At 39.5% G+C, this 25,373-nt stretch overlaps 1 long non-coding RNA gene across 3 annotated transcripts in view; it reads left to right on the plus strand.

Moving 5' to 3' along the window:
• The window catches only part of LOC141582831 (uncharacterized), a 541,347-nt gene that overhangs the window by 300,045 nt on the left and 215,929 nt on the right, over window positions 1–25,373 (plus strand). For all 3 annotated transcript variants that reach the window (XR_012515747.1, XR_012515748.1, XR_012515744.1), the window contains exon 3: window positions 23,472–23,535. This is a non-coding gene — a long non-coding RNA (uncharacterized LOC141582831). The remainder of the gene's footprint in view (window positions 1–23,471; window positions 23,536–25,373) is intronic.

The following is a 25,373-nucleotide window of genomic DNA, read 5'->3' on the forward strand; positions in this document are numbered from 1 at the left end:
CTCTGCTATACCACTGAGGAGTCCAGCCCTGTGGGGTAGTGAGTATGGTTTAGATGCATTCCGGTACCATACTACTGTTGGTCATTTCACATCAATTAAAATTCCCTTAGCTGATTAGTACCAGTGATAACATCGTTCAAAATACTGTGCATAACAACATAGTGCTTCTTTTTTTTTCTCTTTGTTTTTGAGACAGAGTCTCGCTCTGCTGACTGCCCTGACTGGAGTGCAGTGGCGCAATCTCAGCTTACTGCAACCTCCACCTTCTGGGCTGAAGCGATTCTCCTGCCTCAGACCCCCCAAATAACTGGGATTATAGGCATGAGCCATCAAGCCTGGCTATTTTTTTGTATTTTTTATAGAGATGGGGTTTCACTGTATTGCTCAGGTTGGTCTTGAATTCCTCATCTCAAGTGATCCACCTGCCTCAACCTCCCAAAGTGCTAGGATTACAGGCATGAGCTACTGCTCCCGGCCAACATCATAGTGCTTCTGATGTGACAAGTGTGGCACAGTTGGGTGAGAAACTGACAGGGAGAAACATCACGACCCTTGTCCACTCACTCACCCGTATCTGTTTCCTTAAAAGATATACACTAAAAAAACATTATTTGGCTGGGTGCAGTGGCTCACACCTGTAATCCCAGCACTTGGGAGGCTGAGGCGGGTAGATCACGAGGTCAAGAGATCGAGACCATCCTGGCCAACGTAGTGAAACCCCGTTTCTACTAAAAATACAAAAATTAGCCGGGTGTGGTGGTGGGTGCCTGTAATCTCAGCTACTTGGGAGGCTGAGGCAGGAGAATCACTTGAACCCGGGAGGCGGAGATTGCAGTGAGTCGAAATTGTGCCACTGCACGCCAGCCTGGCAACAGAGTGAGGCTCCATCTCAAAACAAAAACAAACAAATCAACCAACAAAAAACATCATTTGAACAAGAAGGGGAAGTGTTGGGTGAAGAGCCTCATACAGTATCTGTTACCCATCTGACATCTGAGCCCTTGGATTAGGGTTGAGCCTCTTTTGATAGAGTAAGAGAGGGAGAAATTGGCTGAGTTCATGGAAAACTCTGGGTCCAAGTTGTACTTTTTTATCCTCAGGTCAGCAGGTGAAGCACCACAGGTGAGCACAGTCTTGCCAACTCTGCTCAGAATTGAACACTGTTCTGGCTTGTGAGGAGTGGGCTGTTCCTCGTCTGCTTCAAGAATCATTGCTTAACATGGCACTATCAGCATGATCTAGGGGAAGCTCCCGCAAGCAGCTTCAGCTGACATTGACCAGTTCAGTTGGAACAGGAGAGGAAAAATTGGAGACCAGAAGCAACTGTGGCTAAGAAACTGGTTTACTTTGGGGACCCCAGAAAATTCTGGGAGAAAGTGCAAGGAAGTTTCTCAGTTTCTACATGGTAGATGTAATAGGTGGTAAATACGAACTGCTAAAAGGATTTTAATTTGGGTGTTTAAATTCAATTTTGTGACCTTAATTTTTATAACAAAACATTTTTTGTGAAGGAATGTATAGGTATAACCACTTTTGGAGTAGCTCCCCACTTAGACTGGAACAGAAAAGGATTCTAGGGGAAGCTTGTAGAGTTAGTAGCCCACAAAGGATTTCTTTACTATGTCATCCAAGTTTTACATCCAAGTAGTTGAAGTCTGACATGTACAGCTTTCCTTATAAAGTTATTTACGTGTTTGATTTCATTAAAAAAAACATTTCAAATAATGGTCAATCTTTACAATAATCTGTAATGAGGTGGTTAGTGATCTGAAGTAATATCACCCCAAGCTGAAATGTGTTGGCTATTAAAAGAGCTGTCCAATTTAAAGGCCTTTTTGGATCTGTTTTCACTTCTAAAAATACACATTTGTGAGGATAAAAGGAAAAATTATCATAAAGTGTCCAGCACGATCGGTCCTAAATAATTTGTAGTCTATTATTTCTATACATTGTAAAGGGCCTTACTTCAGACATTCTGTCAAGGCAGGATTTGGGGTGCAGGCATTCTGTTCTGAATATAGAGACAATTTAATAAGAATAGGATTTTGGTAACAGTGTATAGGTGTAAAGGGGACTCTGAATGCGTGTTAGAAATGCACCATGGTGAATTAGGAGGCCATATTTTGGGGTGCCTTTCTGCCCATAAATCTTTCTCTGGGAAGTGCTTCCCTATAAGCCCTGAATGCAGAGAGGCCTGAGAAACCATGCAATTCTATCGCCCAGTCCCCTAATTCCAGAAGATGGAATGATGAATGGGCACATAAACCAGATCAGGACAATCATACTGCCTCTGCTAGAGGTTTAATTTGGGCCACTGAGGGAGATGGAGTGTCTTAGTTTGGTTTTCTCCAAAACTCCAAGGCAAGGCTTTAAGTGGAACAGTTTGATAGAGGATCTCAAGAAACATCTGTAGACAAGTGGAGAGGTGATATGGGAAAGGAAAGATGACTCATCAAACAAGCGACAAGTTTGGAACTAGAGCTTAATCCAGTTAGAAGACCCTGGTAGCCCATGTGGCATATGTGTCTCGATTATTCCATCCTAGGGACAAAGGCGCTAAGGAATTTATCCATTATTTGTATGAGTTATTCGTTAAAGGCTGCCCCCAGGAGGTGTTAATTCACTTGCATTTCCTGTGGGCAGAGGAGACCCAAGCCCAGAGATAACACTGGGGTTAGGAGTTGCAGGTGCTGGCGTGGCAAACTGAGCCAGCAGTATGGAAGTCTTCAGGGCCAAGGGGTTATGAGGAGGGTCATGACAGAGCATGATAGAGAGTCAGTTTGTTGCCAGGAGATGAGCCATTTAAACAGAGTGTCTGAAGTCAAAGTTGTAGGCATACGTAGGCTAATGAACAAGAGAGAACTGGTCTTCAAACAGAAGCATGTAATAGGCACACAGACAAGTAAGGAAGAGGGGGCATTTGGTCTCTGAAACGTGGCAAACGTAAATTCTGCCAGTGAAGATGCTCCAGTTCACAAAAGGTTTAGCTGTGTTTGATTTTTCTGTTCCTATAAAAATACCTGGACCCAGCCTCTCTTAATTTTGCTAACCCAAGTGTTAATCATTCATAAGGTATGGCAGAATGTACTTTCCAGAAGTGGCTACAGCAGTATTTTCAGAACTGTAACACTCCCCAGCAAAGACAGAGTCTGTTTTCCTGCCCCACCCCACCTTGAGATTATGTGGGCCTTTAAGGCTGCCTTGGTACATAGCATCTGGTGAAGAGATGCTGCATGAGTTCTGATGCTCAGTCATAAAAGGTGAATCTTCCACTGGGCTCTTTTTCCTGCATGCTCACCCTCAGGCTCCAGTCCGCATGTTGTGAGGGAGCCCTGGACATATGGGGGTGCCACTTGTAAGAATTCCAGCTGAGTGTCCCTGAGGTCTCATCCAGCAGCCCACATCAGTCCCTAGATATGTGGATGACTGAGCCTGGAGATAATTCCGGTGCCCAGACTTTGATCTGCTCTTGTTGAAGCTGTGTGAAGCAGAGATGAGCAGTCCTCATTGAACTTCACACTAACTGCAGAACTGAAAGCAAGATAAATTTTTTAAAAAGTCACTAAGGATAACTGGAATATAAAATAAAATGACCTCTGTGGATTCATATAAGCTCTTTCAAGTGGTTCAGGATAGTATGAATCCATACTTAGGTAGTTACACATTTGTTCACAGTTAAGTCTCCTTTTCTCCTCCCAGCCTATCAACACTACTGGAGTCTTATATGGGGGATTTGTCATAACTTTCAGTGGTTCATAGTACCACACCTAGATCAGCAAGCTCTTACCCAACCTAGTATGTCTTATTACTCCATTACACTCAAACTCTGGACCTTGAAGGAAGATGTGGACCCTGAAGCTCAAGAAGACTTGGAGTTTTTTTGTACATGTCAGATTTTGTGCTGATATTTTGTCAGCAACTATGCTTTCCATTCATTGTCTCATTTAATTTTTATTAACATTCTGAGATATATGAATCACCTGTCATTTACAGTTGAAGAGTCAGAGATTCAAGAAGATTAAATGACTTGCTCAAGACCACCTAATAAATGTCAGAATTGGGATTTGGACACAGGTCTGGCTGATCTCAAAGCCTGTGTTCTTCTCTCTGTGCTGTTCTGCCTTAGTCTTGAGGCTTCAAAGGACTTGGGATTCACAGCCAGATTAGCTATGGTATGCACTATACAGACCTTTAGAGTTAGCATGGTAACATAACCAATAGTTACACCTTTGGTTTATTAGAAATTACTTTCTGATGTCAAAAAGTTTATCACATCATAAATAGAGGTGCTTTGCTTATATATGTGTGTGTACATATACATACATGTTATAATGTATATATAATACACTGTGTAATTACATATATAATATATATTACCTGTTACTTATACAGTTTTATATATCACTAGATATGATATGTCTTTATATATCATATATAATCAATGTTTCTGGTAAAAATTAATAATTTATTTGTGCTATTTATGAAAAATGAGGCACTGCTTTATGTATGGCTTATAAATTACTGTCATTATTCTAATTTATTCAAGGTGTATTGCTTGATTTTAAAATTTTTTTATTTTGAAATAATATTTAGATTTACAGATGAGTTATAAAGACAGTACAGAGTTTACAATATCCCTTTACTCAGCCTCCCTAAATTTAACATCTTATACATGAAATTAACATTGGTATAATACCACTATTTAAACTATACATTGTGTTAAACTTTCACCAATTTCTCCATTAATTTTTTTTCTGCTTTAGGAACTGATCAAGGTTACCACATTATACTCAGTCCTCTTCTCCTTCGAATGCCCATTTCTCAGCCTTTCTTTGTTTTCCATAACCTTGATACTTCTGAAGGGTGCTTGCCAGGTACTTTGTAGAATGTGTTTCAATTGGGTTTGTGTATTACATTCTCATGAACAGACTGAGGTCATGGGTTTTCTGGAAGAATGCCACAGAGGTGGGTGCTGCACTGCCCTTCTCATTGCGTCACAGCCTGGGCACCTGGCATCAATATGACTTACCTCTGATGATGCCAACCTTGGTCACTGGGTTCAGGTGGTGTCTACCAGTTTTCTTCACTCTAGAGTTATAATTTTTCCCTTTCCACGTTCTAGAAGTGAGTCACTAAGCCTAGTCCACAGTCGAAGGGAAGGAAATTAAGCTCCACCTCATAGAGGAGAAGTCAGATTGATTGTTTTTTTTTTCATGTGGCAGTGGGAAATAGTGTTTTCACTCTGGGAGTGGTCTGTGGATCCACAATATTAGTGGACCTCTGGTTATAGAAACACTTCTGGGAACTTAAAACCTTGCCTTGAGTCATCCACGTCTGTGATTTCTTCATCATGGGAAACATACCTGATAGAGGAATGCCTGTTCTTACTTGCTGCATGATTGAGAACTAAGTTGTAAGTGTTCTAAACATTTCCTTTTCGCCCCTGAAAGAAAGGACTCATACTCATGTTTGCCTCTTAAATCTTGAAATCTGTAATGTTTGATGTAAAGCATATAGAACATTTTTTATGCGTATAGGACTTCTTTTCCCCAAAAGCAAGAGAACATGTTTTTTTACTTTTTTTGAGATAGGGTTTCACTCTGTTGCCCCAGCATAAGTGCAGTGGCACAATCACTGCTCACTGCAGCCTCGACCTCCCTGGACTCAGGTAATCCTTCTGTCTCAGCCGCCTGCGTGGCTGGAACACAGGCACATGCTACCACACCCAGCTAATTTTTGAATTTTTTTTGAGATGGAGTTTCACAAAGTCGTCCAGGCTGATCTTGAACTCCTGGGCTTAAGTGATCCACCTGCCTCAGCCTCACAAAGAGCTGGGATTACAGATGTGAGCCACTGTGCCTGGCCAAATATGTCTTTTTTCTCTAAAAAATTTCCCTGACACCTAGAAAATAATAATAATAATTATAAATCATAAAATTTATAAATATATAAACATATGCATACACATATGGGTATGTTCTATATTACTTTATTATTTTATAAATACATACAAATTTATTAATATAAAGTTGTAAAAATTACAAATATTAGATAATAACAATAATTCCCATTAAGTACCTCCTGTATGTTTAGCATTATGGTTGATGTCATACAATCTTTAGTTTTAGTCCTTGCAAAAACATCTATGAAGGAAATATTATAATTCTTATTTTACAATTTAAAAAAGCTGATATTCAGGCGGAGAAATGATCATTTGCAAGGTGACAGTAAGCAGCAGGGCTGGGATTTGAATTTAGGGCTCTTTTATCATGGAATGTGAACCCAATAAATGTTTGCAGATTGACCAATTAATACCGGTTAGAAGAAAAACAATATTTGAAGATTGGGCTAGCAATAAGTATTTCAGAAATTACAATCACACATGACTGAAGAAGACAGATGTTAGGCTGTGCTTGCATAAAGAGGAAGCGCTGGTTCAAGTCAGTCAAAAGAATCATGATGACACCCAGGTGGATGTGTGAAAACAGCAGTAACATTCTGACTTCCGTGAGGCCAGAATCCCAGCTTCCACTCTTTCCTGCAATTATGTATAGTGTATTAGTCTGTTCTCATGCTGCTAATAAAGACATAATGAGACTAGATAATTTATAAAGGAAAGAGGTTTAATTGACTCACAGTTCAGCATGGCTGCAGAGGCCTCAGGAAACTTACAATCGTGGCAGAAGGGGAAGCAAGCACGTTCTTCTTCACATGTCAGAAGGAAGGAGAAGTGCCTAGCAAAGGTGGGGAAAAGCCTCTTATAAAACCATCAGATCTCATGAGTACTCACTATCATGAGAACAGCATGAGGGTAACCACCCCCATGATTCAGTTACCTCCCACCAGGTCCCTCCTATGACACGTGGGGATAATGGAAACTACAGTTGAAAATGAGATTTTGGTGGGGACACAGCCAAACCGTATCAGATGGGTTATATTATTTAATTTCTTATCTTTTACATGCCCCATAAAAAGGGATTCCTCTATCTCATGTAGAAGCAGGAAGAAAGATAGCTTTCTTAAAATATCTTCAGAGATCATAGAATGAAAAAAGCAAAAAGTTGTGGTAGGATTGAAGCTTTCACAAAATAATAAAAGAATAATACTAGAGGAGATAGAATGGAAATAGGTAAAACCAATCTCTCTCTCTCTCTTTGTGTCTCTCTCTCTCTCTCTCTGTGTGCGTGTGTGTGTGTGTGTATTTGTGTGTAAAAGAGACAGAGATACACATACACACACACACACACACACACACACACACACACAGAGAGAGAGAGAGAGAGAGAGAGAGAGAGAGAGAGAGAGAAAGAGAATGAGAATATATGAATTCAAATTTCCCAAAACTTTAGCACAAGCAATATTTCATCTCTCTATTTCTGGAAATAAGTTTAATTTTTATTTAGTGTCCCTTCACTGCTATCCTGTGGGATACTTCACTTTACTTATTATTTGACATTTTCCCCACATCGCTTCATGTTGAAATGCCTAGAGATCTTGATACTGACCTCGCCACTCAGGACCCCATGCAAATATCCAACATCTGGCCATAGTGTCCTTTGGATTAGGACATATCTTCCGTACTCTGTGTGGAATAAAGATACCATAACAAGCCCAACTGTTTTCAATTCAAATGACCAGGGGTGTCCAACCATAAGGGTTAGAAAACCCTAAAAATATTGTTCTACAGAAATGGAAAACTCAGCTCTGGGAGGGATGTGTGGGAACTGGTGGCTCAGGGTCTCATGGCCTGACCTGTCACCATTGCAGTTTCAATGGAACAGAAAGTTGAAGGCACCAGAGCACAAGTCTAGCACATGCATGTCCCATGAGAGAAATCCGAGACACCAAACTGAAACGGACTTGGGGATTCCCAGGTGTTTCTTTCCGTTTCTCCTTCTTGGTTACTTGGTTTGATATTTCAGCCTCCATCCACTGTGAGACACAGAACATCCTGTTGTCCCAGGTTACCTCAGTCTGCTCTGTTGTTGGAAGAAGAGTCACATGGGCCATGTGTGTTGACAGCCACCTTTCCGAGCAGGGTTGGCCCTCATGGTCCCCAAGTTGCTGCTGTTCCACAAAGATTGGTGCTGCCAATCTGTCAGCTGAACACAGGCCTTTTAGTTTAGCCATGGTGAGGTGTGTGTAACTGAGCCCAGAGGACAAACACATGAATCTATCTTCCTCCTCCACACCCAGCAACCACCCTCTCACTTTCCTTTCTTTTCTGTCTTCATTCTGTAATTCTAAAGTGAAAACAGAACTTCTACTCTGCTTTTTTCTTCCCAGTAATCTTTTCTCAAGGATTACTGTCTGTCACTCTTTCTTCCCCGGTGTCAACAGCACCAGCCTTTTTATTTTAAATGTTAACTTGGGAGACAGACCAGTTCTCAGCTGTACTTCCAGGCTGATCTAGAAAATGTTATAAGACTTCAGGTTACACACAGCAAGCCTGTGCCCAGTGGGTCGAAAGGGTACGCAGGGCTGGTCCCTGTTTCTCAGCTCTGAGTTCATTGATTTGACACAGCTTCTTTTGTTACTGCTGAAATGGGGGTGGGGACGATGTGGATTAATAAAAGCATGAAATAAAATACATATGTAAAATGCGGTAAATAACAAGGAAGGGTGGGGGTGAGCAACAGAGGGCTGAAGAAGCTCGTTGTGTAAAAATCGAGGTTTCTGTGGTTGATCCTGTGGTTTATTTGGGAAATCAGGGCATGAGCACCTCAAGAAATTCACTGAGGACAGTTGATTGATGGATTTTCAAATGAAAATCATGCATGATAAATTAACCTCCAGGTGTGCATAGCCACTTTATTTAGATTTTTTTTCCCCTGGTTAATGTTGCCACAGGTACAACTGTTATAACATAATGAATGTATCGTTTGTGTCACTCATGTTAGGTACTCTGCACTCAGTGTGGTGTGAAGAAAAATACTCAGTGCAGGCAAAGGCCTTCTTCCAGGATTATTTTTCTTTACGGCAAGACATGCCTAAACTGTTTGGAAAATACCAAAGAACTTGATAACGGTACATGGAAGTAATGCGTTATATAAAAAATAATGATTCACTAAAATATCTATATAGTTCTTATTATTTTATCAAGGTTTATAAGAAAAAGGCACTTTCGTGTTTGATGAAAACAGATGCTGTATTCTAGTTGCTGTGGTTTTAATGATTGCCGTCATTATAAAGCAGTTATGACGTATCTGAGCTCCATCAGAAATTGTGTAAAGAGACACAAGACCAAATTCCTGACTTTGATGCTAAATAGACACATAACCTTTTACAAATCTATCAGTCGAGGCCTCCTATCTGTGAAAAGAGTAAATTGGTCTAGATATTTTTTTTGTTGTTGTTTTGAGATGGAGTCTCACTCTGTCACCAGGCTGGAGTGCAGTGGTGCAATCTCTACTCATTGCAACCTCCGCCTCCCGAGTACAAGTGATTCTCCTGCCTCAGCCTCCTGAGTAGCTGGGACTACAGGCGTGCGCCACGATGCCCAGCTAATTTTTGTATTTTTAATAGAGATGGGGTTTCACCATGTTATACAGGATGGTCTCGATCTCTTGTTTTTGTGATCAGCCTGTCTCAGCCTCCCAAAATGCTGGGATTACAGGTGTAAGCTACCATGCCTGGCCTAGATAATTTTTATTTCCTTTTTATTTGTAAAAATTCTGTGATTTTAAGTCACAAAGATTTAATAAGCACTGATCGGAAGCAACGCTGCAGAGTAAATTATTTACATTTTGTCTGACTGGGCCATCTGTGGCTTTTATGAGTGGCAAGGGAGAAACCTTATAATTTAAGCTGTGATAGGGAAGACAAAATTCAATTGCTGCCTCTTTCGCCTTTTCTTACTAAAGGAAGTATTAGACTTTCCTAGTCCTATAAAGGTCATCTGGAGAATGTTCACTTTAATTACATGCAACTTAGTTATTTTAAGTGGCATCCTTAGACAAGGAAAAGGGGAACAGAAATTCCTTCGGCATGTGCTAGCCCATACCAGTGCATGCAATCTTGCTCAACTGTAGGACAGGCCTCTTCCAAAGCTCCCTTATCAGGTGTTCTTAACTGCTCAAGCAGGTCATTCATTGCCTTCATATTTTCTAACTACCAAAAAAGGCTTATTCCGTCTGTCTTTTAAAAATTATCAGAAGGCATCACATTTATTCAAGATTCACAATACAGTTCACCTGTTATTTGTTTACAAATGACTTTTCCTTATGTGTTTTTGTGCCATCTTATATTTTTATTTGTTTCTTCTTATAAAAATAGTGTAACATTATAGGGAATTTAAAAGCAGTATCAAACTCCAATAATATTTTAATCTTAGACAACTTTCGTGTTGTGTATTTATTTCATCATCTCAGTGGAAAATGTGTGTTTACATGGTTGACATCATTCTGTTTTTGAATGGTGTAAGTCTCTGTTTATCACTGTCATTGTCAGTAATTTTGACACTTACTGGGCTGAAGGGTATTTATACAGTTTAACATGGGTGCTGGAACTTTCTTCTTCCTCTTCATTTTTTGGTATTTCCCTTTTGAAGGGGTAAATTCAGCACAAAATAAAAAGAAAGAGTAATGAGTCAAATGGAATAACTCTGTAGTCAAGTGAAGAGATTGGGATACAGCATCTCTCCAGAGCTGGAAGTCAAATGGGGAAGGAGGCATGTATTGTGTGATCATTTTTTCTTATTATACTTTTGTACATGTGCAGAACATGCAGGTTTGTTACATACACGTGCTATGTTGGTTTGCTGCATCCATCACCCAGTCATCTACATTAGGTATTTCTCCTAATGCTGTCCCTCCCCTAGCCCACCTGCCCCTACGGGCCCTGCTATGTGATGTTCCCTCCCTGTGTCCATGTGTTCCCCTTGTTCAACACCCACTTATGAGTGAGAACATGCGATGTTTAGGTTTCTGTTCTTGCATCAGTTTGCTGAGAATGATAGTTTCCAGCTTTATCCATGTCCCTGCAAAGTACCTGGATACAGACATCCATTTTTATGGCTGCATAGTATTCCATGGTGTATATGTGCCACATTTTCATTATCCAGTCTATCATTGATGGACATATGGGTTGGTTCCAAGTCTTTGCTATTGTGAAGTGCCGTGATAAACATATGTGTGCATGTGTTGTTACAATAGAATGATTTCTAATCTTTTGTGTATATACCCAGTAATAAGACTGGTGGGTCAAATGGTATTTCTAGTTCTAGATCCTTGAGGAATAGCCACACTGTCTTCCACAGTGGTTAAACTAATTTAAACTCCCACCAACAGTGTAAAAGTGTTCCTATTTCTCCACATTCTCTCCAGCATCTGTTGTCTCCTGATTTTTTTTAACAATCACCATTCTAACTGGCATGAGATGGTATCTCAAGATGGTTTTGATTTGCATTTCTCTACAACCAGTGATGATGAGCTTTTTTTCATGTTTGTTGTCTGATCATTCTTAAAAGAGGAAGGAAAGAGAGGACTTGTTGCAAGTGGAAACAAGGAATGTTCTCAGCTTGCTCTGTAGCCATCATCTGCCCTGTGTCTAAATTGTTGCTTTTAGCTTTCTTCCATTAAATAAAGATTAACAAATCTCTTTCACTTTGAGTTCTGTTCATGAAGATGGTATCTGTGTCTACATTTATGGAATGGATGGCCTTCTGTTCGGTGGGTTGATCATTTTGTCAAATGCTGAGAATGACTTCATTACTTATTGGGCTGCCCTGCTATGGTTGGAATCCAGGGACTTCCAAGGTTATGGAATCACAGGTGTTAGAGATCATCAAACACAGCCTTGAGCCTGAAGTAGTATCCACAACACAAAATTTTCTTCCAATTGAGTCATTTATCAACTTTCAGTCTTCTAGGAGTAGGGGCCTCACTACGTATATACTGGTCTATTCTTTTAGAGACACAAATTCAAATACCTATGGGAGTTGATCAGGTAACAGAGATGAATAAAATAGTCTTGGAATAAGAAAATCAAATGCAGAAATGTGTTCAAACTGTTTTTATTATTACTGAACTATGACATAAGGATGTAACATGATATAAATACATAAATGTGTAAGTATTTTAAATCCAAGGTAGAAAAAAATACAAATTGAAAATAGAAACATTGATTCTTTCAACACAGCATCCTTTGTATGCATATTAAACCCATATGCCTTCCCTCCTTTTTCTTGAAATGTGGCTTTTTCTATCTGCCTTTTATTTTCCTATGCTTGATACAGATGCAGATTCAGAGAAGTAATTCTCTACTGTCAGGGGGAAAAAAATGAGTGAGAATGATGCTAAGTGGCAACCAATATTAAACCCCAAAGTCAGGAAGGCAACAGGCCTGTGGTGGGGTCTGTGGTGACCTGAAGAGCTCATGCTCCCTCCAAAATGGGCAGCTGCTATGGAGCTCCAGATAACTGTTGACATGTGCTGACATGCATGTATATGGGCTGCAGTTACCAATCTTCCCTCTTCTCAAGAAAAGCCAGGAATCTGGATTTTTAGTAGAATCCTCTAACTTGTAAATGTTTTCTATTTTAAAACTCTAATTTAAAATAGGTGGCCAAATAAAACACACCTGGGGACTATGTGACAGTAGCGAGCTGCCATTTTGCCTCTTCTAGCTTATTCTAGGGAGTGGAAAATTACGGCCTGCAGGTCAAATCCAGCTCACAGCATGCCTATTATTGTAAATAAAGTTCTGTTGGAATGCAGCCATCCTCATTTGCTCGTGTATTGTCGACGGCTGCTTGTGCACTGCAGTGGCAGAGTTCGTTAGTTGCCACAGAGATCATATTGACTGCAAAGACTAAGATACCTACTATCTGGAACTTTACAAAAAAAAGTTTGTTGACCCCTTGTCTATATTGGTTAAAAAAAAAACCCTGTTACAAATCCTTTTCTTGTTTTTGAATTAAAATCTGCCTTTCTGTAACTTCACTGGTCCTGTGTTTCTTCCTGATCACCTTTGGACATTTGTAGAAGATACTTGAATCCTACTGAGGTTAATTTAGTCATAAGATCATCCAGGATGCATTGAACATCTTTCTGGTCCAAAAGCTCTTAGCCAAATTAGACCTGACTTCTTGGACAAGTGATGTATTTTGGAATAATTCAAGACATGACACATTCATGCAAAAGGTGGGTGAAGCTTGTTGGAAAATTGCAGAAATAAAAAGAGTTCAAGAGGTGGTTAATAGGAAGACTGGGTCAGTCACCACATACTGTGTGAATTCAACCTATGAAAAGCTGACTGATGGCATGTCCCCTGTGAGGTCTAAATTCCTCATTGCTCCTAGAATAATTTCTGCATTTTGTTGTATGGCCACAATGTTCTGCACTGTTCCATCCGAACTCTCCATTCTCTCTCCCACACTCATACTGCTTTAGTCGCACGGCCTCTTTTCTAATTGTTCAGACTTTTTTTTTTTTTTTTTGAGGTGGTGTTTTGCTCTTGTTGCCCAGGCTGGAGTGCAATGGCACCATCTTGGCTCACCGGAACCTCCATCTCCCAGGTTCAAGTGATTCTCTTGCCTCAGCCCCCCGAGTAGCTGGGATTACAAGAATGTGACACCATGCCCGGCCAATTTTGTATTTTTAGTAGAGATGGGGTTTCTCCATGTTGGTGAGGCTGGTCTCAAACTCCTGACCTCAGGTGATCTGCCTGCCTCGGCCTTCCAAAGTGCTGGGATTACAGGCATGAGCCACTGTGCCTGGCTTAATTGTTCAGACTTTCTAGCTCTTTCCTTTCTTAGGCTCTTAGCATCTGCCTTTTTCCTGCCTGATACATTTTCCACAATCTCTTCACAAGGTGGAAATTCCTTTCTTTTGAAGTTTAGTTTAATGTCATCCCCTTAAAGACACATTCCCTGACCACTGTCTCTATGATGACATGTCTACTTCTATAAATTACCTTTTAGCATACTTATTCATTAATCAAATTCCTAAAACTTACTTGTAATAATCTGATTCATCTGTACTCTAACTTACTGACAATCTCCTCTGTTGGAATTTTAAGTATCTTAAGCCGGGACTCTTCTAGTCTTATTCATGTTTTTTCTTAGGATCTAGCAAATTGTAGGTACCCCAAAATATTTTAGGAATAAATAAATCATACATCAGCAATAGTTTGGCATTATATAAATTATACTTTCAATTATTTTGTTGGACAAATGAATTTGCAAAGCTCATCTACAGCATCTTAAAAAATAACCTTCTTAAACTTTTAAAGAATGCTTTGAATTAAATTATGTCTGCTTCGTGATAACTCAACATTTCTATTTTGGGTGGGAATTTTTTAGATGTACCTATAAGTGGAAACCAGTAAGCATGCACTAACATGTTGATTATACATTATTAAGATGTATATATATATTAATTATAATGTACATTTATATTAATATAATGTATAGTATATTAATAATATACATATATATTAAAATATACATATTTCTATGTGATGCTTTATCATACAGAAAAACATATTGCCAAAGGCTCCTGCTTTGTGCTTATCCCAGAAAATGAAAATCAGAAGGACTTGGTAGTTTTTCACTTTATTTTACAGATGAGAAACTGAAGCAGATTTCTCAAGGTTACACAGCCAGTTAGCTGCAGAGCCAGGAGGACAAGTGAAATTGTTCATTTTCACCTTCTGTACATTTAATATACTGTATTTCTTTTCCCTTTGATGGTTATTAGTTTATTTTGTAAGTGCTGGTGGCAGTGAAAACATCCTATGTCTTAATAATAGTACTTTTCTCTTTGGTATGAAGCCCAGAATGCATTGGCCATCCTTTCTAATACTCTCCCTCCCCCCACCCCACCCCCTAACAGGCCCCAGTGTGTGCTGTTCTCCTCCCCATGTCCATGTGATCTCATTGTTCAGCTCCCACTTATAACTGAGAACATGCAGTGTTTGGTTTTCTGTTCCTGTGTTAGTTTGCTGGGATAATGGCTTCCAGCTTCATCCATGTCACTGCAAAGGACATGATCTCATTCTTTTTATGGCTACATAATATTCCATGGTGTATGTGTACCACATTTTCTTTATTTAGTCTATCATTGATGGGCGTTTGGATTGATTCCATGTCTTTGCTATTGTGAATAGTGCTGCAATGAACGTGTGTGTGTGTGTGTGTGTGTGTGTGTGTGTGTGTGTCTGTATCTTTGTAACAGAATGATTTATATTCCTTTGGGTATATACTGTGTAATGGGATTGCTGGGTCAAATGGTTATTTCTGGTTCTAGTTCTTTGAAGAATTGCCACACTATCTTTCACAATGGTTGAACTAATTTGCATTCCCACCAACAGTGTAAAAGTGTTTCTATGTCTCTGCAACCTCACCAGCATCTGTTGTTTCTTGACTTTTTAATAATGGCCATTCTGACTGGTGTGAGATGGTATCTAATTGTGGCATTTCTCTTACAATCAGTGATGTTGAGCTTTTTCTCATATGTTTGTACACTACATGAATGTCTTCTTTTGAGAAGTGTCTTTCATGTCCTTTGCCCACTTTTGAATGGGGTTGTTTTTTTCTTGTAAATTTGTTTCGGTTCCTTGTAGACTGTGGATATTAGACCTTGCTGGATTGATAGTTTGCAAGAATTTCTCCCACTGTGTAGGTTACCTGTTAACTCTGATGATAGTTTCTTTTGCTGTGCAGAAGCTATTTAGTTTACTTAGATCCCATTTGTCAATTTTTGCTTTTGTTGCAATTGCTTTTGGTGATTTCATAATGAAATCTTTGCCCATGTTGAAGTTTTGAATGATATTGCCTAGATTTTCTTCTAGGGTTTATATAGTTTTGGGTTTTACATTTCAGTCTTTAATCCATCTTGTGTTAATTTTTGTATAAGGTGTGAGGAAAGGGTCCAGTTTCAATTTTCTGCAAATGGATAGCCAGTTATCTCAGCATCATTTGTTGAATAGGGAATCCTTCCCCCATTGCTTCATTTTTTCAGGTTTATTGAAGATCAGATGGCTGTGGATGTGAGAGCTCATTTCTGAGTTTTCTTTTCTGTTCCATTGGTCTATGTGACTTTTTTTGTGTTAGTATGAGTGTCTGTTTTAGTACTGGTTATTATAGCCTTATCATACAGTTTGAAGTCTGGCAGGGTGATGCCTCTACTTTTGTTCTTTTTGCTTATGATTCTCTTGGCTCTATGGGCTCTTTTTTGGTTCCATATGAATTTTAAAATAGTTATTTTTTAAAATTCTTTGAAGAATGTCAATAGTAGTTTAATGGGAATAACATTGAATCTATAAATTACTTTGGGCAATATGGCCATTTTCACGATATTGAGTCTTCCTATCCATGAGCATGAAATATTTTTCCATTTGTTAGTGTCTTCTCTGGTTTCCTTGAGCAGAGGTTTGTAGTTCTCCTTGAAGTGGTCGTTCACTTCCCTTGTTAACAATATTCCTAGGTATTTTATTCTCTTTGTAGCAACTCTGATGGGAGTTCATTCATGATTTGGCTCTTTGCTTGCCTGTTGTTGGTGCATAGGAATTCTTGTGACTTTTGTATATTGATTTTGTATCTCAAGAGTTTGGTGAAAAAAAAAATAGCTGAGCATGGCGTGTGCCTGTAATCCCAGCTATTCTGGAGGCTGAGGCAGGAGAATTGTTTGAACTCAGGAGGCAGAGGTTGCAGTAAGCTGAAATCATGCCACTTCACTCCAGCCTTGGTGACAGAGCAAGACTGTATCTCCAAATAAAAATTTAAAAAGTGTTTAAAAGGCTATGTACAGTGTGATCCCATTTGTATCATATTCTGGAAAAGACAAAACTGTAGGGATTGACAAAAGTCACTGATTGCCAGGGGTTCAGGGTAAAAGAAGGGCTGACTCTGAAGAGTCATCAGGACGGAAGGTTTTGAGGTGATGGAACTATTCTGTGTCCTAATTATGATGGTGATTACATGACTCTGCATTTGTCAAGCTTGTAGAACTGTATAACTAAAATAAATAAATAAGTTTTATTGTAAAAACAATAGTACTTTTTTCTGTAGAAGTATACATGTCCTGCTAGATTGCATGCACAGTCCTACTAGATCCACAATAATCCTATGAGAAAATTCAGACAACCTCTATTCTATTTCTTTAAATTAAATGGCTAAGTATAATTTTGGATAGCAGTAATGATACGACTGCAGTCTCACAGGTGGAATGTGGCAGAAATGGAATTTGAATCTAGTTCTTTTATTAGATGTTCTTTTTTATTATCCTTTGATATGGTACTTGCCTATCCTTGTTTTTCTTTTAATGTGGGGTCTGGAATTTTTTTTCATGTAAGCTCAGTATTTACTAAAATATTAGGTATTTGCAGGTTCATAATGATGGCAAAAACTTTGTATAGTGCTTAATATATATAGTCATGATTTTAAGTAATTTAGACTTATTAACTCACATAATCTTTGCAAAAACCATATGCAGTAGACGCTAGGCCTGTACCCATTTTAAGGTAGGGGAGGCATAGAGTGATCAACAACCCTGCCTAAAGTAGCACAGATAGTGAGTAGTAAAGCTGTGATTTGAAGCCAGTCAGCCTGGCTTCAGATACTCCCTTAACAACTATGCCAGGAGGCTTACTTTCTGGCCTCAAAATGTATGAAGCTGAAGTAATGGGCATGCGTTGAAGGCTGATCTTAATCCCTGGAGAGCTTGGATCAATAGGGCACAGCAGAATTCTAGGCTGCTGGGGCTATCCATCTCCTCTCCTACAATGTTGTCCTGGCCCATGGAGAGGGGACCTCTGCTCCCTTATAGGGGAAAAGCTGAAGGGAGCATAACTAATTTGCACCTTAAAGAAGAAGGTGTTTTCCTCTTCACATAACCTGGGAATTGGCTCCTCTCTGTGGAGTGGGAGGGATGTGTTTGGCTGCTGAGGTATTCAAAACCTCCCTAGCATTGGGCCATGCTGATCATAACCAGCCTGGCTGACCAGGGTGAGGCACCCCCTCCTGTCATTACTGGCAAGGTCTCTGTCCTTATTCTGTCCTCATACTGAGGACAGAGAGACCTTGACAATAATAATCAGCCTGTCATTTGCTATTGTACCTGCCTCTAGTGGTTGTCTTTAATGTTGGAAGGGAGCTCAGGTGTTTGGGAATTTGACCAAATATCTTTCCTTTGCATCAGACAGAAGGGCAAGGGCAGTAAGGAAAGGGGATCCAATGTAGTGATGCTGAGGAAGGGGAGCTCACTTGGAGGCTTTGGCAATCACAGGGTGCCAGGAGGGAAGAGCAAGGGCAAGTCCTTGACATAGGCAGTTTTGTGACTGTTACCAGGGAATGGAATGCAGAGTGAGAGCAGATTTCATTCACTAAGCAAATGTTTGTTGAATCTTATTATGTGCCCAAGTCTTGAACATTCAGCATTAAACAAAACAGACATTGTCCCTGCTTGTGCAGGGCTCACTTTCTAGTGAAAAGAGACAACAAACAAGTGAATAGATGAATAGGATAATTTCAGAGAGGGAGAAGTGCTCTGAAGGAAAAACAAATTGCTGCAGTGATTAGTGAGGGGTAGGAGAGGGGTGACTTCCACATAGGTGGCCAGTGGAGCCCTTTCTAAAGAGGTGACATTTGAGTGATGAGGAGTCAGCCTCGTGAGCTGCTAGGAAAGAGTATTCTTGCAGAGAACATTGCACCATCACCTGCTTCTCCCTTCCCCTCCCTCTTTAGCCATGTGAACAATTTCCCAAGTGCCTCTTCCATCTTGGAGGGTGTGTCTGCTCTTTTCTCTCCTAGTTGGCCTGATGCCACCAGTGAAGAAAGCTCTGGCATTAGCAGATGTCAATAAAGACTATCAGGTACCTAGATGAAGCAACAGCCCCTCTCTCCTGTGAATTTCTTAGTCCAATCAAAAGAGAAATGAGGTTAGTTTGGCATTATGTGTTTTTAGTGAGCCCATGATTTCCTTTGCTAAGAGCTCAGAGCCATCTGTTTAATAATCTATTTTTGAAATCACACAGGGATTGATGTTATGCGCCTTGGGATTGAATCTTTGAAATTTGCCAGTCCCCTTCTTTTGAAGATCTGGACAACATTTCTAAGTTTGCAATCTTCTGGAACCATGCCTGCTTTCTATGACTCCTCCAGGATCACCGACGCTGGTTCTTGTGACCACATCTGCAAGTTCTTTTAATACCCTGGGATCCTGATGTGCGGCACAGGAAACCTCAACTCATTCACTGCAGCCGTTTCCTCTGTCTATCCTCATCTTTCTTTGGCAACAACCCTTTCCTATGAATATGCCTGTTATATGTGGTTTTCTGATTAAGAAACTAATGCATATTATAGAACATTATGAAAGACAAAAACAGGAAAAAAATCACTCATGTTTCCAATACTTAGTGATGATGACTTTTAGCATTTGGGGATATGTCTCTGTAACTTTCCTTCCGTCACTGTCCACATGCACATACATATGTGCTCACATACACATATACACATACACGCACATATATGTTCAAGTGTGTGTATTTAAAAAATTGGGATAGTAATGCACAATCTGCATTGTAATATGCTTTTTGTCACTGAAAATATATTGTCAATATTAATCTTTACAGGTTGAAAATTGCTTTTCATGACAGAAATGATACAAAGAAAATAGGATTGAAGAGCTCCTTTACCTCTTGGCCATAGAGCATGACATCCCTTGTCTCAAGTAGAAGCAATTCGCCAGTTCTGCACTTTCTCACTTTCTGTGCTGACCCATAACTAAGGAAGTCTGTAGGTGGCCTCTTGTAGTAATAGTGCCTTTTCTGGAGATACAGTAGACAATAAAGAGCCCATTTTCCTGTCTCTTTTGGGAATTTAAAAACTCATGCTATCCTTGCAGTGGGACTGTGACACTGTCTTGCATTTGGGTTTATGTAACACTCGAGTCAGTGCATTTGTTTAAGTAACTTACTCCAGGGAATTAGTTTTGTGCCAGTTAGCAGAGCCTTCTTTCATGTGTCTCCTGGGAATATCTGAGAGAAGAGATCAGCGTTCCTTCCAAAAACTTGTTATAAGACTTGTAATTCACAGAAATTGGTACATAATGTACACATCCAACAATAAACAAGGAGCTATCTTACAGGTATTAGAGATTTGTGGACCATCTCAGGCTGCAAAACCCATCAGCCCAACACCAACTCCTGGTTCTGCTCCTGAACTGATGGGCAAGACAATGGGCTGTGTTGGCTTTGATGTTGAGCCTTCCACCTTCCCAGGTCTTCTTTGCAACCTTTGCCCTCTGAAACCTTCCCATTTCAAGACTACATGGTTCTCACTGAGCTCTTCAGTGCATTCCTGTACTGAATGTGCCTTGCTTCCAAAAAACACACCCCAAATTAAACGTGAATAGAAAACTGTGCTTTATTTAAACTGAATTTTCTTCTTTTTGACGGGAATCCAGGAGCTCCTGATTCTGTGTACAACCTGCACATTACAGAACCTTTGTCAACATTATGGAGTGAGTGAAATGGAGAATTTAACTTTTTTTATGGGAGAGGGGACCTTTGTTTCTGTCCTCTCCACAGCTCCTTGAGGAATTGTTTTAGGTCTTCATTGGGCTATTCTGAAAGGCTGACCCTCTAATAACTTTTCTCTGTATTATGTTCCTATGTTGCATCTCATGATATTCTTTTCTCAGTTTCTGTAAATACCAGGCATCAATCTGAGTTCATCAGAGTGGCCCTTCTGTAGCTAACAACTTGTCTATTCCAACAGCTACTTCTGCACTTCGTTCTATTTGTGCTAACATTCTCTGGTTTATAGGGAAGTGAAACTATAGTATGAGCATAAAAACCAGACTAATTGAGGCACTGACACAGGGCACAGTGATAACTATGAACACACTAAAAGAAACCTGGAAGCATTATATCTGGTATCATTTTATCCATGTATCTTTATATGATGTTAACCTTCATGTATCAGATCAATTGCTTATTCTCAGGAACTGAAGAGTGTACATCAGAACAAAACCATCAATCAATCAATTTAAGATGTTTATACTGATGAATATTAGTCAAAATGATAAGAAATAGCACATTTGATGTAATTCACTATAATAAGTACAATCAGATTTAATATAAAATTCTAGAGCAGTAGTTCAACTCAAATGACTCATTTGAGCAAGGTTATTATAAAGATTGTTATGACAGATGGGATAACTCACAGAAATAAAAGATGTAATCTCTACCTGTGTTATTGGTAATGATTAAGCTGCCAATAACTTGGGACTTTCAAGATAGCAATATGGAAATAACAATTATTTAAATCATATACTAATGATAGTTTAAAATACACCTGTCTTAATTGAAATTTACAACAACCCTGTGAGGTACAACCAGCCATTTGATAAAGGAGAAAAATGGGTCCAAATAAATTAAGTGATTGACCAAGCTCTTATAACTTGTTATTAGCAATTAGGACCAGAACACAGATCTCCAGATGAGCATTTTGATTTTTCCCCATAAATTATATAAATTCAATAAATACTTGTTAAATGTACAGTGAAAGAATGCAATAGGAGCAAATTCCAACAAATGTTACTTTTCAGTTGGAAGCTTAGGGATTGGGCTCAATGGAATTATTTTAGCTGATTTTGTAATATCATGATCCTATGTGGTAACTGCTTTTAGAAACTGGGGTAGATCAACTCTTTGATAACATGGGAAATTGCTCCACATCTTAAATTATGATTGCTGTTAGCTTCATATTAAAATGTATGGTATTTACACAAGACAACTTAGTGCAACCATATATGAGTAGGTCTTAATGACACATTTATGACCACTTGGTGGCTGAGTCATGAGGAAAAATTACCCAGTGTTGCAGTACATGTCATTGTTCATTTTCCCACTTGAGGTGATGAGTCATAAATTGGGTTGGAATTTAAGATTAAGGGAGAGCATTTGGGTGAGACCTCATACAGCTCATAAATTCAGTGTCCACAGAGGCAAAAGTATGCTAAAGAGAATACTTAATGAACCTGTTATATACTTGAACTTAGGGGGTTCAACACATATAGCATAAGCAATGACCTTCCAATCCTCTTCCTTAAAACTATGTAGGTTTTTACTTGGTTTTTGAGATAGAAAGAGAAAAGAGTTATATATGTTATATATATGTGTGTGTATATATATATATGTGTGTGTGTGTGTGTGTGTGTGTATCCATATATATATACACACACACACACACATATATATATATATATACACACATACACACACACACACACACACACACACACACACAGAGAGAGTCAGTCCTTGGCATTTTAATGTGATTTAGAATGAAAAAAAAAATCAGCTGTAACATACTTAATATTATTACTTTTTAAATTTAGAATGAAAAAAAAATCCGTTGTAACATATTTAATATTATTGCTTTTAGAGATGGAGCCTACATAATTTGTTAGACCATTTTGGGGAATAAATTTTGTCAAAAACAGTATTGTGCATACAGAGTTTGCATAAATAAGTTGAGAAATTCCTTGGATGACATTGTACAGCATAACACAATTATATACCTATTGGAGGGCCTAGAAGCATGAATGTGCTCAAGCTATAATCGAAGGTCCATGCAAATATAGGGAAGTGGCAAGCGTTTCATGGGTTGCTTAAAATGGGGTTGGGGTAGGGTGGGGAGAAGAAATCAAATTGTGTCATGGGGCTCAGACTGTTGGAAAAATCCCATTAACATGTGTGAAGTATTTATTGAATTCAAACAAACAGTTATCCAAGCATATGTAGGTATTGTGACGTGCTGTAGAAGAAATGGGTTGAAACTATGGGTGATGGGGGAGGGAGAATACCTTCAATCCCATCAAATCATCTATAAACTTCCCTCTTAGAGAGCCTGGTTAAGAAACAGCAAACTTCTGGGAGGCCTGAAATTAGCACAACAGAAAGAAATTTTATACAATATCATTGTTGACCACGCTCTGCACAATAATCAACTCTAAACAGTATATCATATGCTAGCCCAACCCCTCTCATCCAGGCCTTTAAAACAGCATAACACAAGCACATGCATTCAATAAGATAATGTATTTTAATTTATAATACATTTGATTTTATTAAATAATAATATCCTGCCACAGCACCTTACTTGAACCCAGAAAACATAACATGCTAGTGTTACTGTTCACTCCTAATATAAAGTAGGTGGTAATAGCAACCATTTGTGGTCACCTGACACACGTCCCTTGAAGGGTCTTACCTTTTCTCTTCAAAGAGGTTATAAAAGCTCCTAACCACATATAGTACTTTTCCTGAGAGGGGCTCTGATAAATCTACATTTTTCTCTCTAGTGCATTATTTATCTAGTGATGATTTAGTTCCCCCTATAGAAACAGGGCAATTTCCCAGCTGACCTGCTTCTTAAAAGTGCTTTTTCTACAAGTTCTCTTATATGCATACTTTAAAAACTGCAGTTTTCAAATTCACTTTACACTTTCTTATTTATTCCACAGATATTTCGGGATTGTCTGTAATTTACACGTGCAGAGAATGAGGTTGAGAGTTGGAGACTCACAGGTATGATGGGAAGAGAAGTGGAAAGTCTGTGATCCTCTTAACCACTAGGGGGTCCTCTTGCATATCCGGTGAAATGCTTTGGTTAATTTGCAAACATTCTACTGGTTCAGAGACCAGTAGAAATGCAGAAAAGATTGAGGTGTGTATGTATTTTGGGGTCTCTTGAGTGCTGCAAACAGCAGAAACAAACAGAAAAACCCAGGCTGGGCGCAGTGGCTCACGCATGTAATCACAGCACTTTGGGAAGCCGTGGTGGGTGGATCAAAAGGTCAGGATTTCGAGACCAGCCTAGCCAATATGGTGAAACCCTGTCTCTACTAAAAATACAAACAAAACAAACAAACAAACAAAACTAGCTGGGCGTGGTGACAGGTGCCTGTAGTCCCAGCTACTAGGAAGGCTGAGGCAGGAGAATCCTTTGAACCTGGTAGTCGGAGGTTGCAGGGAGCTGAGATCATGCCGCTGCACTCCAGCCTGGGTGACAGAGTGAGCCTCTATCTCAAAAAAAAAAAAAAAAAAAAAAAAAAAAAAGCAAAACAGCAACAACAAAAAACAGAAAACAAAAAACCTAATAAGAGGATAAAGCTGTTTAGGGTATTTTCCTTATCAGGACATGCTCTTGGATAACACGCCTTGAAGGCAGCAGAAGAAGCCTGTGCTTTGTGCTTCAGCTTGGTGTAGACACAACATGGGGGAAACACTGGAAGGAACACTGGAAGAAAAGCAGGCTAGGGAGGAGGGGGTCATAGTTTAGCTTTGGGCACTCTAGGCCTGAGGAGCATCTGGAACACCGGGTAGAGATGTCCCATCCATAGGCTTTGAGGCTCAAGGTAGCTGGCCTGAGTAGATGTATTCATTCAGGGGTCATTGGCCTTGGGGCAGAAATTGAAGTTGTGAGTGGAAGAACTTTCCAGGGAAAGGTGAGTAGAAGGAGAAAGATAACAGAACTAGAACAGACTTCACAGGAACCTTGCACAGTCCAGGCTAGGCAGAGGAAGGGGAGGAAGCAGAAAAGACTGAGAGGAAGAAGCTAGTGACTCAGGAGGCCCCTGACCCTGCATAGACCAAGAAATCAGAATTCCACAGAGTAGGCTACTTAGGAACGTTAAAGTGCTTCATGGAAGTCAAAGGCCAAAGGGATTTAAGTTGTAGCTATTGGATTTGTCAATCAGGAAGTTATAGGAAATCAGCTGATACCTTACCGTCTTCTTGTGTCCAGAAATGGCACAAAAATATATCAGATCGTGTGTCTCAGTTTTCTAGCCCGAAGCCTCCTAGTACACACGTTGGAGATAGAATTGTTCCTCCGTGCCCCCTGCCCCCATGCCTGAGATGCTCTTTCTCTCTTCTCTCTGACCATTTTATTTCAACTCCTTTCTCAAGGTGTGACTCCCTCCTTCCTCCTTCTCGGACCAGCCTCCTGGTACTTGCTACTAACACTCTTGTTGTCTCTTAGCCTTTGAGTGCTCATTACTTCCATTAAAGGCCATGCTGAGCATCATCTATTTGAGGACAGGAGTAAGGTTTTCTTTCTTACTCTGTTTGCCCCAGCTTTCAGCATGGGGCCTGAAATACAGGGAAGGCTCACAAATTATTTGAAGAATTGTTAAATATTTGCTCCTTAAATTAGCACCATTAATATAATCTTGGATTATTAGAATTTGAGGGGCCCTTGGCAATCATAAGAGACAACACTGTTCATTTTATTTCAGTTTCCAAGAGGAAAACAGAAACTCTGAGTTTAGTAACAAGACTTCACAGCTTGAAAGTGAAGTAGTGCGAATTTGAATCCAGCCCTGTTTAATTTCAGAGCTCATGTTCTTGCTGCTACTCAATGC

The sequence above is a fragment of the Saimiri boliviensis genome, chromosome 2 (assembly GCF_048565385.1).
Source record: "Saimiri boliviensis isolate mSaiBol1 chromosome 2, mSaiBol1.pri, whole genome shotgun sequence".
Taxonomy (NCBI): Eukaryota; Metazoa; Chordata; class Mammalia; order Primates; family Cebidae; genus Saimiri; species Saimiri boliviensis.